This window comes from Hyla sarda, unplaced genomic scaffold, assembly GCF_029499605.1.
Source record: "Hyla sarda isolate aHylSar1 unplaced genomic scaffold, aHylSar1.hap1 scaffold_440, whole genome shotgun sequence".
NCBI lineage: Eukaryota > Metazoa > Chordata > Amphibia > Anura > Hylidae > Hyla > Hyla sarda.
Genome location: NW_026610454.1, coordinates 1 through 15,848, shown reverse-complemented (window position 1 = coordinate 15,848; position 15,848 = coordinate 1). Strand labels below are relative to the sequence as shown.

Below are 15,848 nucleotides of genomic sequence, written 5' to 3'. Positions count from 1 at the left end.
TTGTCTTTGCCTTTGCAATACCACAGAAGCAATGCATGGTCAATGTACAGCAATGACACACCTGTGTGAACAGCCAGGAGACCCCTACCCCCCCCCATGTTATGTTACATAGTTACATAGTTAGTACGGTCGAAAAAAGACATATGTCCATCAAGTTCAACCAGGGAATTAAGGGGTAGGGGTGTGGCGCGATATTGGGGAAGGGATGAGATTTTATATTTCTTCATAAGCATTAATCTTATTTTGTCAATTAGGAACATTCAGCACCCACCCGCTATCAAGGCAGCTGCCTATCATGTCATGCCCTACCTGCACAGGTGTGCTGGCTACTCAAATGATCCAATTAAGGAGGCCATTTAGTCAGCAGCAGCAGAAGTCCTGTGCCTGGACGCTCCAACAGCGGCCAGACACAAGCAGAAGCAGAAGCAGCAGAAGCAGCAGCAGCACCACCTTTTGTTTTTTGGCTGCAGCAGCAGCAAGGCCCACAGGGCTGGCTAGCTGGCTAGCCAGCAAGCAGGTAGCAATGAAAGTAGGAATCTTTCTTTTTAACCCTGTAAGGGGGTGGTGCACTGTACCCGAAGATACTGCCATATCGGGTCAATGCATAGGGCTTTGACCCGAAAAGAGCTTGCTCTTTTTGAGTGTTGCTGTGTAAGAGGGGGCGTGAAAGAGGAGTTTCAAAAACTGTGATTATCTGTTGTGCGGAGTGAATCTGTGGAGTGGGTGCGACTGCCTATAGCCCACATTCTTATTTTGGGTAAGTTTTTCTCTTTTGCACATAGTGGGATAACTGTTAGAGTTTAAACACCCTTTTTCATTTTTTTTTTTTTTTTTTTTCTCTGTTCCACCTCTAGGGGGAGGAGGAGTAGATTGGGCACAGGTGTATAAATCTTAGCTTGGGACTCTTATTGAGAGCTTGCTCTTTTTGAGTGTTGCTGTGTAAGAGGGGGCGTGAAAGAGGAGTTTCAAAAACTGTGATTATCTGTTGTGCGGAGTGAATCTGTGGAGTGGGTGCGACTGCCTATAGCCCACATTCTTATTTTGGGTAAGTTTTTCTCTTTTGCACATAGTGGGATAACTGTTAGAGTTTAAACACCCTTTTTCATTTTTTTTTTTTTTTTTCTCTGTTCCACCTCTAGGGGGAGGAGGAGTAGATTGGGCACAGGTGTATAAATCTTAGCTTGGGACTCTTATTGAGAGCTTGCTCTTTTTGAGTGTTGCTGTGTAAGAGGGGGCGTGAAAGAGGAGTTTCAAAAACTGTGATTATCTGTTGTGCGGAGTGAATCTGTGGAGTGGGTGCGACTGCCTATAGCCCACATTCTTATTTTGGGTAAGTTTTTCTCTTTTGCACATAGTGGGATAACTGTTAGAGTTTAAACACCCTTTTTAATTTTTTTTTTTTTTTTCTCTGTTCCACCTCTAGGGGGAGGAGGAGTAGATTGGGCACAGGTGTATAAATCTTAGCTTGGGACTCTTATTGAGAGCTTGCTCTTTTTGAGTGTTGCTGTGTAAGAGGGGGCGTGAAAGAGGAGTTTCAAAAACTGTGATTATCTGTTGTGCGGAGTGAATCTGTGGAGTGGGTGCGACTGCCTATAGCCCACATTCTTATTTTGGGTAAGTTTTTCTCTTTTGCACATAGTGGGATAACTGTTAGAGTTTAAACACCCTTTTTCATTTTTTTTTTTTTTTTTCTCTGTTCCACCTCTAGGGGGAGGAGGAGTAGATTGGGCACAGGTGTATAAATCTTAGCTTGGGACTCTTATTGAGAGCTTGCTCTTTTTGAGTGTTGCTGTGTAAGAGGGGGCGTGAAAGAGGAGTTTCAAAAACTGGAGTTTGAAAGCAGGAGGTTGAGATCGCTGTGAGTTTTAATTTTTGAACCAACAAGGTCTACAAAAAATTTTAAGTGTCATTTTGACTGTCTGTTTTTTCCTATACATTTGTGAAATCCCCATAATTAGATGGCCTCCATGTTGGAAAATGCAGTCCAATGTACATCCTGTTCAATGTATGCAATCCTTGAACAACAGTTTGAGGGTGCATATTGTTGTGCGAGATGTGTGCTAGTTGTCCGTTTGGAAGCCCAGATCCTGCATCTAGAGGGGCGACTGGCAACAATGAGAAGCATTAACAACATGGAGAGGAGTCTCGTGCTCACTGAGCAGGCACTCTCGGGAATAGAGGTGGGGGAGGACAGTGGGACGGAGTTGCAGGACAGTCAGGCAGTTAGCTGGGTTACAGTTAGAAAGAGGGGTAGGGGAAAAAGTGTCAGGGAGGCTAGTCCTGAACTGGCACACCCCAACAAGTTTGCCCGCTTGGCAGATGAGGGGGATGCCATTACAGAGCTAGCAGAACTGCAGCAGGATACCGCCTCTGACCGCCAGGGGGGTGTCTGCTCCAGTAAGGAGGGAGGGAGGAGTACAGGGCAGGCCAGACAGGTACTAGTGGTGGGGGACTCAATTATTAGGGGGACAGACAGGGCAATCTGTCACAAAGACCGGGATCGCCGAACAGTGTGCTGTCTGCCTGGCGCACGAGTTCGGCACATCGCGGATCGGGTTGACAGGTTGTTGGGCGGGGCTGGAGAGGACCCAGCAGTCATGGTACATATTGGCACCAATGACAAAGTAAGAGGTAGGTGGAGTGTCCTTAAAAATGATTTCAGGGACTTAGGCCGCAAGCTTAAGGCAAGGACCTCCAAGGTAGTCTTTTCTGAAATACTACCAGTACCACGAGCCGCACCAGAGAGGCAGCGGGAGATCAGGGAGGTAAACAAGTGGCTCAGAAGCTGGTGTAGGAAGGAAGGGTTTGGGTTCATGGAGAACTGGGCTGACTTCGCTGTCGGTTACCGGCTCTACCGTAGGGACGGGCTGCACCTCAATGGGGAGGGTGCAGCTTTGCTTGGGGAGAAGATGGCTAGAAGGGTGGAGGAGTGTTTAAACTAGGGACTTGGGGGGAGGGAACCTACAGCAAAGAGGGGGAAGATAGTGTAGATAGAGAGGTGGGAATTATAAATGTACCTGGGGGTGGAGCGGAGGGAGGGGTTAGAATAGTTAATAGGAATAGGCTTCATAGGAAAATAAAACTTACACCCTTGAATCCCATTAACCCCAATAACATAAAGGATGGAAATGTAAAGTGTATGTTCACAAATGCCAGAAGCCTAGCAAATAAAATGGGGGAGCTTGAGGATAGAAGTTCGGCTTCATAAACAAATAGAGAGGGCCGCCCGGGCAGGTACAGTGGTAATAATGGGAGATTTTAACTATCCAGATATAGATTGGGGTCCGGGGTTGGCTAAAACTACAAAGGGGCGACAATTCCTAAATTTATTGCAGGATAATTTTATGGGCCAGTTTGTGGAGGACCCAACAAGAAGTGATGCCTTGTTGGATCTGATCATTTCCAACAACGCAGAGCTGGTTGGTAATGTAACTGTGCGGGAAAACCTTGGTAATAGCGACCACAATATAGTTACTTTTGACTTAAAATGTAGAAAACAAAGACAGGCGGGGAAGGCAAAAACATATAACTTTAAAAAGGCAAATTTCCCTGGGCTGAGGGCTGCACTACAGGACATAGACTGGGGGGAGGTGTTCTCAAATACTGATACAGAAGGTAAATGGGACATCTTTAAATTAACTCTAAATAACTATACAGCTAAATATATACCAAAGGGGAACAAATATAAACGATTGAAACTAAATCCTACATGGCTGACACATGATGTTAAAAGAGCAATAAACAGCAAAAAAATAGCCTTCAAAAAATACAAATCTGATGGGTCAGCGATAACATTTAAACAGTACAAGGAGCTTAATAAAATCTGTAAAAATGTAATAAAAACAGCAAAAATTCAAAATGAGAGACAGGTGGCCAAAGAAAGCAAAACTAATCCTAAATATTTTTTTAGATATATAAATGCAAAAAAACCAAGGACAGAGCATGTAGGACCCCTTAATAATGATAATGGGGAGGTTGTCACAGGCGATCAAGAGAAGGCGGAGCTACTGAATGGGTTCTTTAGTTCTGTATACACTATGGAAGAAGGAGCTGACATTGGCCAGGTCAGTGCTGGTAACACATCATGTAATGTACTGAACTGGCTTAATGTAGAGTTGGTACAAGGTAAGTTAAGTGATATAAATGTAAGCAAATCCCCAGGACCGGATGGACTACACCCAAGAGTTCTTAGAGAGGTAAGTTCAGTAATATCTGTACCCCTGTTCATGATATTTAGAGATTCTCTGGTGTCTGGTATTGTGCCAAGGGACTGGCGCAAGGCGAATGTGGTGCCAATCTTCAAAAAGGGCTCTAGGTCTTCCCCAGGAAACTATAGACCGGTAAGTTTAACGTGCATTGTGGGTAAATTGTTTGAAGGACTTATAAGGGATTACATACAGGAATACATAGGGGATAATTGTATTATAAGTGATAGCCAGCATGGGTTTACTAAGGATAGAAGTTGTCAAACCAATCTAATTTGCTTTTATGAAGAGGTGAGTAGAAGCCTTGACAGAGGAATGGCTGTGGATATAGTGTTTCTGGATTTTGCTAAAGCATTTGATACTGTCCCTCATAGACGTCTGACAGGTAAGTTAAGGTCTTTGGGTTTGGAAATTTTAGTTTGTAACTGGATTGAACACTGGCTCATGGATCGTACCCAGAGAGTGGTGGTCAATGATTCGTACTCTGATTGGTCCCCGGTTATTAGTGGTGTACCCCAAGGTTCAGTACTGGGACCGCTGTTGTTTAATTTATTTATCAATGATATAGAGGATGGTATTAACAGCTCTGTTTCTATCTTTGCAGATGACACCAAGCTTTGTAGCACGGTACAGTCTATAGAGGATGTGCATAAGTTGCAAGATGACTTAGATAGACTAAGTGTCTGGGCATCCACTTGGCAAATGAGGTTCAATGTGGATAAATGTAAAGTTATGCATCTGGGTACTAATAACCTGCATGCATCGTATGTCTTAGGGGGGATTAAACTGGCAGAGTCACTGGTAGAGAAGGATCTGGGTGTACTTGTAGATCACAGACTACAGAATAACATGCAATGTCAGGCTGCTGCTTCCAAAGCCGGCAGGATATTGTCATGTATCAAAAGAGGCATGGACTCAAGGGACAGGGACATAATACTCCCCCTTTATAAAGCATTGGTACGGCCTCACCTGGAATATGCTGTTCAGTTTTGGTCACCTGTCCATAAAAGGGACACTGCGGAGTTGGAAAGGGTGCAGAGACGCGCGACTAAACTAATATGGGGCATGGAACATCTTAGCTATGAGGAGCGATTAAAGGAGTTACAATTGTTTAGTCTTGAGAAGAGACGTTTAAGGGGGGATATGATAAACGTATATAAGTATATTAATGGCCCATACAAAAAATATGGAGAAAAACTGTTCCAGGTTAAACCCCCCCAAAGGACGAGGGGGCACTCCCTCCGTCTGGAGAAAAAAAAGTTTAGTCTCAAGGGGCGACACGCCTTCTTTACCGTGAGGACTGTGAATTTATGGAACGGTCTACCTCAGGAACTGGTCACAGCAGGAACAATTAACAGCTTTAAAACAGGATTAGATACATTCCTGGAACAAAATAAGATTAATGCTTATGAAGAAATATAAAATCTCATCCCTTCCCCAATATCGCGCCACACCCCTACCCCTTAATTCCCTGGTTGAACTTGATGGACATATGTCTTTTTTCGACCGTACTAACTATGTAACTATGTAACTATGTAACTATAGGGCGACGGAAGCAAGCTTCGAAATCGGCCCCCGTTCTCAAAAATCCATTTAATATATGGTCCCCAGATAGGGGACGTATCAGATATTAAACTGATAAGAACAGATACTACACTTGATCTTAGCCAAAAGGCCGAGAAGCGATAACCGTGAAAGGGGCGGGCCCAACAAGGTGCCCTTCATGGGCACTATCACTGCTTGCTGTCAGGGAGGCTGCCAGACAATTTTCCATGCACACTCTGGGCTGGGGGGCAGTCAACCACCAGTACACACAGCAGAACCTAAACCCATACCATTATTGCTAAGCAGCAAGACAGGGGCCCATTGCACTCCCACGGGGCCTTTTTAAATGCAATCCATAACCCGGATTTGCCAGGAACCCTTCTTACTCCTCCTACTTGCATGTGACACTGGGCTTAGGATCTGCATAGGAAACACACACACAAGCACACACCTACCTTTGTTGCCTGCAGATGCCTCCTTGGCTGTCCCCAAACGGTATCAAACCAACACCCACGGGAAGCTGTAAGCATAGAGGACATGCCTGCACCCCATTGGACTTACCTGTGTGGGTTAAACCCGGGTTATTTGACAACCTATGGCGGTGATGGTTCTGCTCAGGCAGAGCAGTGCTGATGCTCCTCATAAAGCTGTCGCTGCTGTGAAGGTTCTAGGTGACATCACAAATCCCTATGGTTACATACACAACAAAGCTGGGTTGTTGTTGTTTACACTCTGCAAGGCCTGTGGAAGTGAGTGACATCATAGCACTGTAGTTCTGAGGGTTCTAGATGGATGTAACAATCTCCTGTTGCTTCTATGAAGGCCATAATAGACGACATCACCAAACAGCTCCATAGTCACATACACAGCAAAGGAGAGATGTTGTTTACACCTAGTGATGTCAGTGGTATTGAGTGACATCACAGCACAGTGCTAAGGCTCCTGGGCCTGGACACAGCAGCGGCTGCAATATCTCAACGGAGAATACGTTTATATATATGTGTGTGTGTGCGCGTATATATATATATATATATATATATATATATATATATATATATATATTCTCCGCCGAAATCACTTTTAAACCCATTTCCACCTTTTTTTCCCTTCTCTTCCTCTTACTTTTTTTTCACGTTTTTTTACGTTTTTCTCCTTTTCGCCTCTTTTCTGGGCGTATTATTCTTCTTTTTCTTCTTTTTTTTCGTCTAATGCATACCCCATCAGTGCAGCAATGCTTATTCAATACCGCCAGCAGATGGAGACACTGGGGGATAATTTTCTAAGGATTTATACTGATTTTTCCTGTCTGAATTTGTCGCACAGAAAGTTGCAGGCCAAATATGTGTGACATTTCTGCGACTTTAGCTTCTAGAGCATTTTTACAACATTATACATAGGTGCTGAATACATAAAAAGCGACTGTTCAGCGACAGACAAGTCGCATCGGCTGAAAGTAGGCCAGAATGTCAGTCCATGTTGGAGCAGGTTTAGATACAGTCTAAAGTATAGATCTCAAAGTCTGTGCACAGAATTTAGCAAGGGCCTCGCACCTTCTGATGCATCAGGTAGGTGCACAATAGCATAGCCTAACCCTCTGTACTTTGGTCTATATTGATGCGGGACATAGACAGCCAGCTGATGACCAATCCATTAGTGCAATGGATGGCTGGAAGCATTTGTCTTTGCCTTTGCAATACCACAGAAGCAATGCATGGTCAATGTACAGCAATGACACACCTGTGTGAACAGCCAGGAGACCCCCCCCCCCCCCCATGTTATGTTACATAGTTACATAGTTAGTACGGTCGAAAAAAGACATATGTCCATCAAGTTCAACCAGGGAATTAAGGGGTAGGGGTGTGGCGCCATATTGGGGAAGGGATGAGATTTTATATTTCTTCATAAGCATTAATCTTATTTTGTCAATTAGGAACATTCAGCACCCACCCGCTATCAAGGCAGCTGCCTATCATGTCATGCCCTACCTGCACAGGTGTGCTGGCTACTCAAATGATCCAATTAAGGAGGCCATTTAGTCAGCAGCAGCAGAAGTCCTGTGCCTGGACGCTCCAACAGCGGCCAGACACAAGCAGAAGCAGAAGCAGCAGAAGCAGCAGCAGCACCACCTTTTGTTTTTTGGCTGCAGCAGCAGCAAGGCCCACAGGGCTGGCTAGCTGGCTAGCCAGCAAGCAGGTAGCAATGAAAGTAGGAATCTTTCTTTTTAACCCTGTAAGGGGGTGGTGCACTGTACCCGAAGATACTGCCATATCGGGTCAATGCATAGGGCGACGGAAGCAAGCTTCGAAATCGGCCCCCGTTCTCAAAAATCCATTTAATATATGGTCCCCAGATAGGGGACGTATCAGATATTAAACTGATAAGAACAGATACTACACTTGATCTTAGCCAAAAGGCCGAGAAGCGATAACCGTGAAAGGGGCGGGCCCAACAAGGTGCCCTTCATGGGCACTATCACTGCTTGCTGTCAGGGAGGCTGCCAGACAATTTTCCATGCACACTCTGGGCTGGGGGGCAGTCAACCACCAGTACACACAGCAGAACCTAAACCCATACCATTATTGCTAAGCAGCAAGACAGGGGCCCATTGCACTCCCACGGGGCCTTTTTAAATGCAATCCATAACCCGGATTTGCCAGGAACCCTTCTTACTCCTCCTACTTGCATGTGACACTGGGCTTAGGATCTGCATAGGAAATACACACACAAGCACACACCTACCTTTGTTGCCTGCAGATGCCTCCTTGGCTGTCCCCAAACGGTATCAAACCAACACCCACGGGAAGCTGTAAGCATAGAGGACATGCCTGCACCCCATTCGACTTACCTGTGTGGGTTAAACCCGGGTTATTTGACAACCTATGGCGGTGATGGTTCTGCTCAGGCAGAGCAGTGCTGATGCTCCTCATAAAGCTGTCGCTGCTGTGAAGGTTCTAGGTGACATCACAAATCCCTATGGTTACATACACAACAAAGCTGGGTTGTTGTTGTTTACACTCTGCAAGGCCTGTGGAAGTGAGTGACATCATAGCACTGTAGTTCTGAGGGTTCTAGATGGATGCAACAATCTCCTGTTGCTTCTATGAAGGCCATAATAGACGACATCACCAAACAGCTCCATAGTCACATACACAGCAAAGGAGAGATGTTGTTTACACCTAGTGATGTCAGTGGTATTGAGTGACATCACAGCACAGTGCTAAGGCTCCTGGGCCTGGACACAGCAGCGGCTGCAATATCTCAACGGAGAATACGTTTATATATATGTGTGTGTGTGCGCGTATATATATATATATATATATATATATATATATATATATATATTTCTCCGCCGAAATCACTTTTAAACCCATTTCCACCTTTTTTTCCCTTCTCTTCCTCTTACTTTTTTTTCACGTTTTTTTACGTTTTTCTCCTTTTCGCCTCTTTTCTGGGCGTATTATTCTTCTTTTTCTTCTTTTTTTTCGTCTAATGCATACCCCATCAGTGCAGCAATGCTTATTCAATACCGCCAGCAGATGGAGACACTGGGGGATAATTTTCTAAGGATTTATACTGATTTTTCCTGTCTGAATTTGTCGCACAGAAAGTTGCAGGCCAAATATGTGTGACATTTCTGCGACTTTAGCTTCTAGAGCATTTTTACAACATTATACATAGGTGCTGAATACATAAAAAGCGACTGTTCAGCGACAGACAAGTCGCATCGGCTGAAAGTAGGCCAGAATGTCAGTCCATGTTGGAGCAGGTTTAGATACAGTCTAAAGTATAGATCTCAAAGTCTGTGCACAGAATTTAGCAAGGGCCTCGCACCTTCTGATGCATCAGGTAGGTGCACAATAGCATAGCCTAACCCTCTGTACTTTGGTCTATATTGATGCGGGACATAGACAGCCAGCTGATGACCAATCCATTAGTGCAATGGATGGCTGGAAGCATTTGTCTTTGCCTTTGCAATACCACAGAAGCAATGCATGGTCAATGTACAGCAATGACACACCTGTGTGAACAGCCAGGAGACCCCCCCCCCCCCCCCATGTTATGTTACATAGTTACATAGTTAGTACGGTCGAAAAAAGACATATGTCCATCAAGTTCAACCAGGGAATTAAGGGGTAGGGGTGTGGCGCGATATTGGGGAAGGGATGAGATTTTATATTTCTTCATAAGCATTAATCTTATTTTGTCAATTAGGAACATTCAGCACCCACCCGCTATCAAGGCAGCTGCCTATCATGTCATGCCCTACCTGCACAGGTGTGCTGGCTACTCAAATGATCCAATTAAGGAGGCCATTTAGTCAGCAGCAGCAGAAGTCCTGTGCCTGGACGCTCCAACAGCGGCCAGACACAAGCAGAAGCAGAAGCAGCAGAAGCAGCAGCAGCACCACCTTTTGTTTTTTGGCTGCAGCAGCAGCAAGGCCCACAGGGCTGGCTAGCTGGCTAGCCAGCAAGCAGGTAGCAATGAAAGTAGGAATCTTTCTTTTTAACCCTGTAAGGGGGTGGTGCACTGTACCCGAAGATACTGCCATATCGGGTCAATGCATAGGGCGACGGAAGCAAGCTTCGAAATCGGCCCCCGTTCTCAAAAATCCATTTAATATATGGTCCCCAGATAGGGGACGTATCAGATATTAAACTGATAAGAACAGATACTACACTTGATCTTAGCCAAAAGGCCGAGAAGCGATAACCGTGAAAGGGGCGGGCCCAACAAGGTGCCCTTCATGGGCACTATCACTGCTTGCTGTCAGGGAGGCTGCCAGACAATTTTCCATGCACACTCTGGGCTGGGGGGCAGTCAACCACCAGTACACACAGCAGAACCTAAACCCATACCATTATTGCTAAGCAGCAAGACAGGGGCCCATTGCACTCCCACGGGGCCTTTTTAAATGCAATCCATAACCCGGATTTGCCAGGAACCCTTCTTACTCCTCCTACTTGCATGTGACACTGGGCTTAGGATCTGCATAGGAAACACACACACAAGCACACACCTACCTTTGTTGCCTGCAGATGCCTCCTTGGCTGTCCCCAAACGGTATCAAACCAACACCCACGGGAAGCTGTAAGCATAGAGGACATGCCTGCACCCCATTGGACTTAAGTGTGTGGGTTAAACCCGGGTTATTTGACAACCTATGGCGGTGATGGTTCTGCTCAGGCAGAGCAGTGCTGATGCTCCTCATAAAGCTGTCGCTGCTGTGAAGGTTCTAGGTGACATCACAAATCCCTATGGTTACATACACAACAAAGCTGGGTTGTTGTTGTTTACACTCTGCAAGGCCTGTGGAAGTGAGTGACATCATAGCACTGTAGTTCTGAGGGTTCTAGATGGATGCAACAATCTCCTGTTGCTTCTATGAAGGCCATAATAGACGACATCACCAAACAGCTCCATAGTCACATACACAGCAAAGGAGAGATGTTGTTTACACCTAGTGATGTCAGTGGTATTGAGTGACATCACAGCACAGTGCTAAGGCTCCTGGGCCTGGACACAGCAGCGGCTGCAATATCTCAACGGAGAATACGTTTATATATATGTGTGTGTGTGCGCGTATATATATATATATATATATATATATTTCTCCGCCGAAATCACTTTTAAACCCATTTCCACCTTTGTTTCCCTTCTCTTCCTCTTACTTTTTTTTCACGTTTTTTTACGTTTTTCTCCTTTTCGCCTCTTTTCTGGGCGTATTATTCTTCTTTTTCTTCTTTTTTTTCGTCTAATGCATACCCCATCAGTGCAGCAATGCTTATTCAATACCGCCAGCAGATGGAGACACTGGGGGATAATTTTCTAAGGATTTATACTGATTTTTCCTGTCTGAATTTGTCGCACAGAAAGTTGCAGGCCAAATATGTGTGACATTTCTGCGACTTTAGCTTCTAGAGCATTTTTACAACATTATACATAGGTGCTGAATACATAAAAAGCGACTGTTCAGCGACAGACAAGTCGCATCGGCTGAAAGTAGGCCAGAATGTCAGTCCATGTTGGAGCAGGTTTAGATACAGTCTAAAGTATAGATCTCAAAGTCTGTGCACAGAATTTAGCAAGGGCCTCGCACCTTCTGATGCATCAGGTAGGTGCACAATAGCATAGCCTAACCCTCTGTACTTTGGTCTATATTGATGCGGGACATAGACAGCCAGCTGATGACCAATCCATTAGTGCAATGGATGGCTGGAAGCATTTGTCTTTGCCTTTGCAATACCACAGAAGCAATGCATGGTCAATGTACAGCAATGACACACCTGTGTGAACAGCCAGGAGACCCCCCCCCCCCCCATGTTATGTTACATAGTTACATAGTTAGTACGGTCGAAAAAAGACATATGTCCATCAAGTTCAACCAGGGAATTAAGGGGTAGGGGTGTGGCGCGATATTGGGGAAGGGATGAGATTTTATATTTCTTCATAAGCATTAATCTTATTTTGTCAATTAGGAACATTCAGCACCCACCCGCTATCAAGGCAGCTGCCTATCATGTCATGCCCTACCTGCACAGGTGTGCTGGCTACTCAAATGATCCAATTAAGGAGGCCATTTAGTCAGCAGCAGCAGAAGTCCTGTGCCTGGACGCTCCAACAGCGGCCAGACACAAGCAGAAGCAGAAGCAGCAGAAGCAGCAGCAGCACCACCTTTTGTTTTTTGGCTGCAGCAGCAGCAAGGCCCACAGGGCTGGCTAGCTGGCTAGCCAGCAAGCAGGTAGCAATGAAAGTAGGAATCTTTCTTTTTAACCCTGTAAGGGGGTGGTGCACTGTACCCGAAGATACTGCCATATCGGGTCAATGCATAGGGCGACGGAAGCAAGCTTCGAAATCGGCCCCCGTTCTCAAAAATCCATTTAATATATGGTCCCCAGATAGGGGACGTATCAGATATTAAACTGATAAGAACAGATACTACACTTGATCTTAGCCAAAAGGCCGAGAAGCGATAACCGTGAAAGGGGCGGGCCCAACAAGGTGCCCTTCATGGGCACTATCACTGCTTGCTGTCAGGGAGACTGCCAGACAATTTTCCATGCACACTCTGGGCTGGGGGGCAGTCAACCACCAGTACACACAGCAGAACCTAAACCCATACCATTATTGCTAAGCAGCAAGACAGGGGCCCATTGCACTCCCACGGGGCCTTTTTAAATGCAATCCATAACCCGGATTTGCCAGGAACCCTTCTTACTCCTCCTACTTGCATGTGACACTGGGCTTAGGATCTGCATAGGAAACACACACACAAGCACACACCTACCTTTGTTGCCTGCAGATGCCTCCTTGGCTGTCCCCAAACGGTATCAAACCAACACCCACGGGAAGCTGTAAGCATAGAGGACATGCCTGCACCCCATTGGACTTACCTGTGTGGGTTAAACCCGGGTTATTTGACAACCTATGGCGGTGATGGTTCTGCTCAGGCAGAGCAGTGCTGATGCTCCTCATAAAGCTGTCGCTGCTGTGAAGGTTCTAGGTGACATCACAAATCCCTATGGTTACATACACAACAAAGCTGGGTTGTTGTTGTTTACACTCTGCAAGGCCTGTGGAAGTGAGTGACATCATAGCACTGTAGTTCTGAGGGTTCTAGATGGATGCAACAATCTCCTGTTGCTTCTATGAAGGCCATAATAGACGACATCACCAAACAGCTCCATAGTCACATACACAGCAAAGGAGAGATGTTGTTTACACCTAGTGATGTCAGTGGTATTGAGTGACATCACAGCACAGTGCTAAGGCTCCTGGGCCTGGACACAGCAGCGGCTGCAATATCTCAACGGAGAATACGTTTATATATATGTGTGTGTGTGCGCGTATATATATATATATATATATATATATATATATATATATATATTTCTCCGCCGAAATCACTTTTAAACCCATTTCCACCTTTTTTTCCCTTCTCTTCCTCTTACTTTTTTTTCACGTTTTTTTACGTTTTTCTCCTTTTCCCCTCTTTTCTGGGCGTATTATTCTTCTTTTTCTTCTTTTTTTTCGTCTAATGCATACCCCATCAGTGCAGCAATGCTTATTCAATACCGCCAGCAGATGGAGACACTGGGGGATAATTTTCTAAGGATTTATACTGATTTTTCCTGTCTGAATTTGTCGCACAGAAAGTTGCAGGCCAAATATGTGTGACATTTCTGCGACTTTAGCTTCTAGAGCATTTTTACAACATTATACATAGGTGCTGAATACATAAAAAGCGACTGTTCAGCGACAGACAAGTCGCATCGGCTGAAAGTAGGCCAGAATGTCAGTCCATGTTGGAGCAGGTTTAGATACAGTCTAAAGTATAGATCTCAAAGTCTGTGCACAGAATTTAGCAAGGGCCTCGCACCTTCTGATGCATCAGGTAGGTGCACAATAGCATAGCCTAACCCTCTGTACTTTGGTCTATATTGATGCGGGACATAGACAGCCAGCTGATGACCAATCCATTAGTGCAATGGATGGCTGGAAGCATTTGTCTTTGCCTTTGCAATACCACAGAAGCAATGCATGGTCAATGTACAGCAATGACACACCTGTGTGAACAGCCAGGAGACCCCCCCCCCCCCCCCCCCCCCATGTTATGTTACATAGTTACATAGTTAGTACGGTCGAAAAAAAGACATATGTCCATCAAGTTCAACCAGGGAATTAAGGGGTAGGGGTGTGGCGCGATATTGGGGAAGGGATGAGATTTTATATTTCTTCATAAGCATTAATCTTATTTTGTCAATTAGGAACATTCAGCACCCACCCGCTATCAAGGCAGCTGCCTATCATGTCATGCCTACCTGCACAGGTGTGCTGGCTACTCAAATGATCCAATTAAGGAGGCCATTTAGTCAGCAGCAGCAGAAGTCCTGTGCCTGGACGCTCCAACAGCGGCCAGACACAAGCAGAAGCAGAAGCAGCAGAAGCAGCAGCAGCACCACCTTTTGTTTTTTTGGCTGCAGCAGCAGCAAGGCCCACAGGGCTGGCTAGCTGGCTAGCCAGCAAGCAGGTAGCAATGAAAGTAGGAATCTTTCTTTTTAACCCTGTAAGGGGGTGGTGCACTGTACCCGAAGATACTGCCATATCGGGTCAATGCATAGGGCGACGGAAGCAAGCTTCGAAATCGGCCCCCGTTCTCAAAAATCCATTTAATATATGGTCCCCAGATAGGGGACGTATCAGATATTAAACTGATAAGAACAGATACTACACTTGATCTTAGCCAAAAGGCCGAGAAGCGATAACCGTGAAAGGGGCGGGCCCAACAAGGTGCCCTTCATGGGCACTATCACTGCTTGCTGTCAGGGAGGCTGCCAGACAATTTTCCATGCACACTCTGGGCTGGGGGGCAGTCAACCACCAGTACACACAGCAGAACCTAAACCCATACCATTATTGCTAAGCAGCAAGACAGGGGCCCATTGCACTCCCACGGGGCCTTTTTAAATGCAATCCATAACCCGGATTTGCCAGGAACCCTTCTTACTCCTCCTACTTGCATGTGACACTGGGCTTAGGATCTGCATAGGAAACACACACACAAGCACACACCTACCTTTGTTGCCTGCAGATGCCTCCTTGGCTGTCCCCAAACGGTATCAAACCAACACCCACGGGAAGCTGTAAGGCATAGAGGACATGCCTGCACCCCATTGACTTACCTGTGTGGGTTAAACCCGGGTTATTTGACAACCTATGGCGGTGATGGTTCTGCTCAGGCAGAGCAGTGCTGATGCTCCTCATAAAGCTGTCGCTGCTGTGAAGGTTCTAGGTGACATCACAAATCCCTATGGTTACATACACAACAAAGCTGGGTTGTTGTTGTTTACACTCTGCAAGGCCTGTGGAAGTGAGTGACATCATAGCACTGTAGTTCTGAGGGTTCTAGATGGATGCAACAATCTCCTGTTGCTTCTATGAAGGCCATAATAGACGACATCACCAAACAGCTCCATAGTCACATACACAGCAAAGGAGAGATGTTGTTTACACCTAGTGATGTCAGTGGTATTGAGTGACATCACAGCACAGTGCTAAGGCTCCTGGGCCTGGACACAGCAGCGGCTGCAATATCTCAAC

At 45.6% G+C, this 15,848-nt stretch overlaps 5 non-coding genes across 5 annotated transcripts; all 5 read right to left on the bottom strand.

Annotated features, from left to right (window-relative positions):
* Nucleotides 1-5,710: 5,710 nt before the first annotated feature.
* On the bottom strand, nt 5,711-5,892 carry LOC130334705 (U2 spliceosomal RNA). Its single transcript, XR_008876469.1, has one exon. It is a non-coding gene; the product is annotated as a U2 spliceosomal RNA (small nuclear RNA).
* A 2,093-nt stretch (nt 5,893-7,985) lies between these two features.
* Nucleotides 7,986-8,176, bottom strand: LOC130334751 (U2 spliceosomal RNA). The gene has a single exon (XR_008876503.1). It is a non-coding gene; the product is annotated as a U2 spliceosomal RNA (small nuclear RNA).
* A 2,091-nt stretch (nt 8,177-10,267) lies between these two features.
* LOC130334739 (U2 spliceosomal RNA) lies at nt 10,268-10,458 on the bottom strand. The gene has a single exon (XR_008876492.1). It is a non-coding gene; the product is annotated as a U2 spliceosomal RNA (small nuclear RNA).
* Nucleotides 10,459-12,531: 2,073 nt separating this feature from the next.
* LOC130334727 (U2 spliceosomal RNA) lies at nt 12,532-12,722 on the bottom strand. Its single transcript, XR_008876481.1, has one exon. It is a non-coding gene; the product is annotated as a U2 spliceosomal RNA (small nuclear RNA).
* A 2,098-nt stretch (nt 12,723-14,820) lies between these two features.
* On the bottom strand, nt 14,821-15,011 carry LOC130334652 (U2 spliceosomal RNA). The gene has a single exon (XR_008876421.1). It is a non-coding gene; the product is annotated as a U2 spliceosomal RNA (small nuclear RNA).
* Nucleotides 15,012-15,848: the final 837 nt, after the last annotated feature.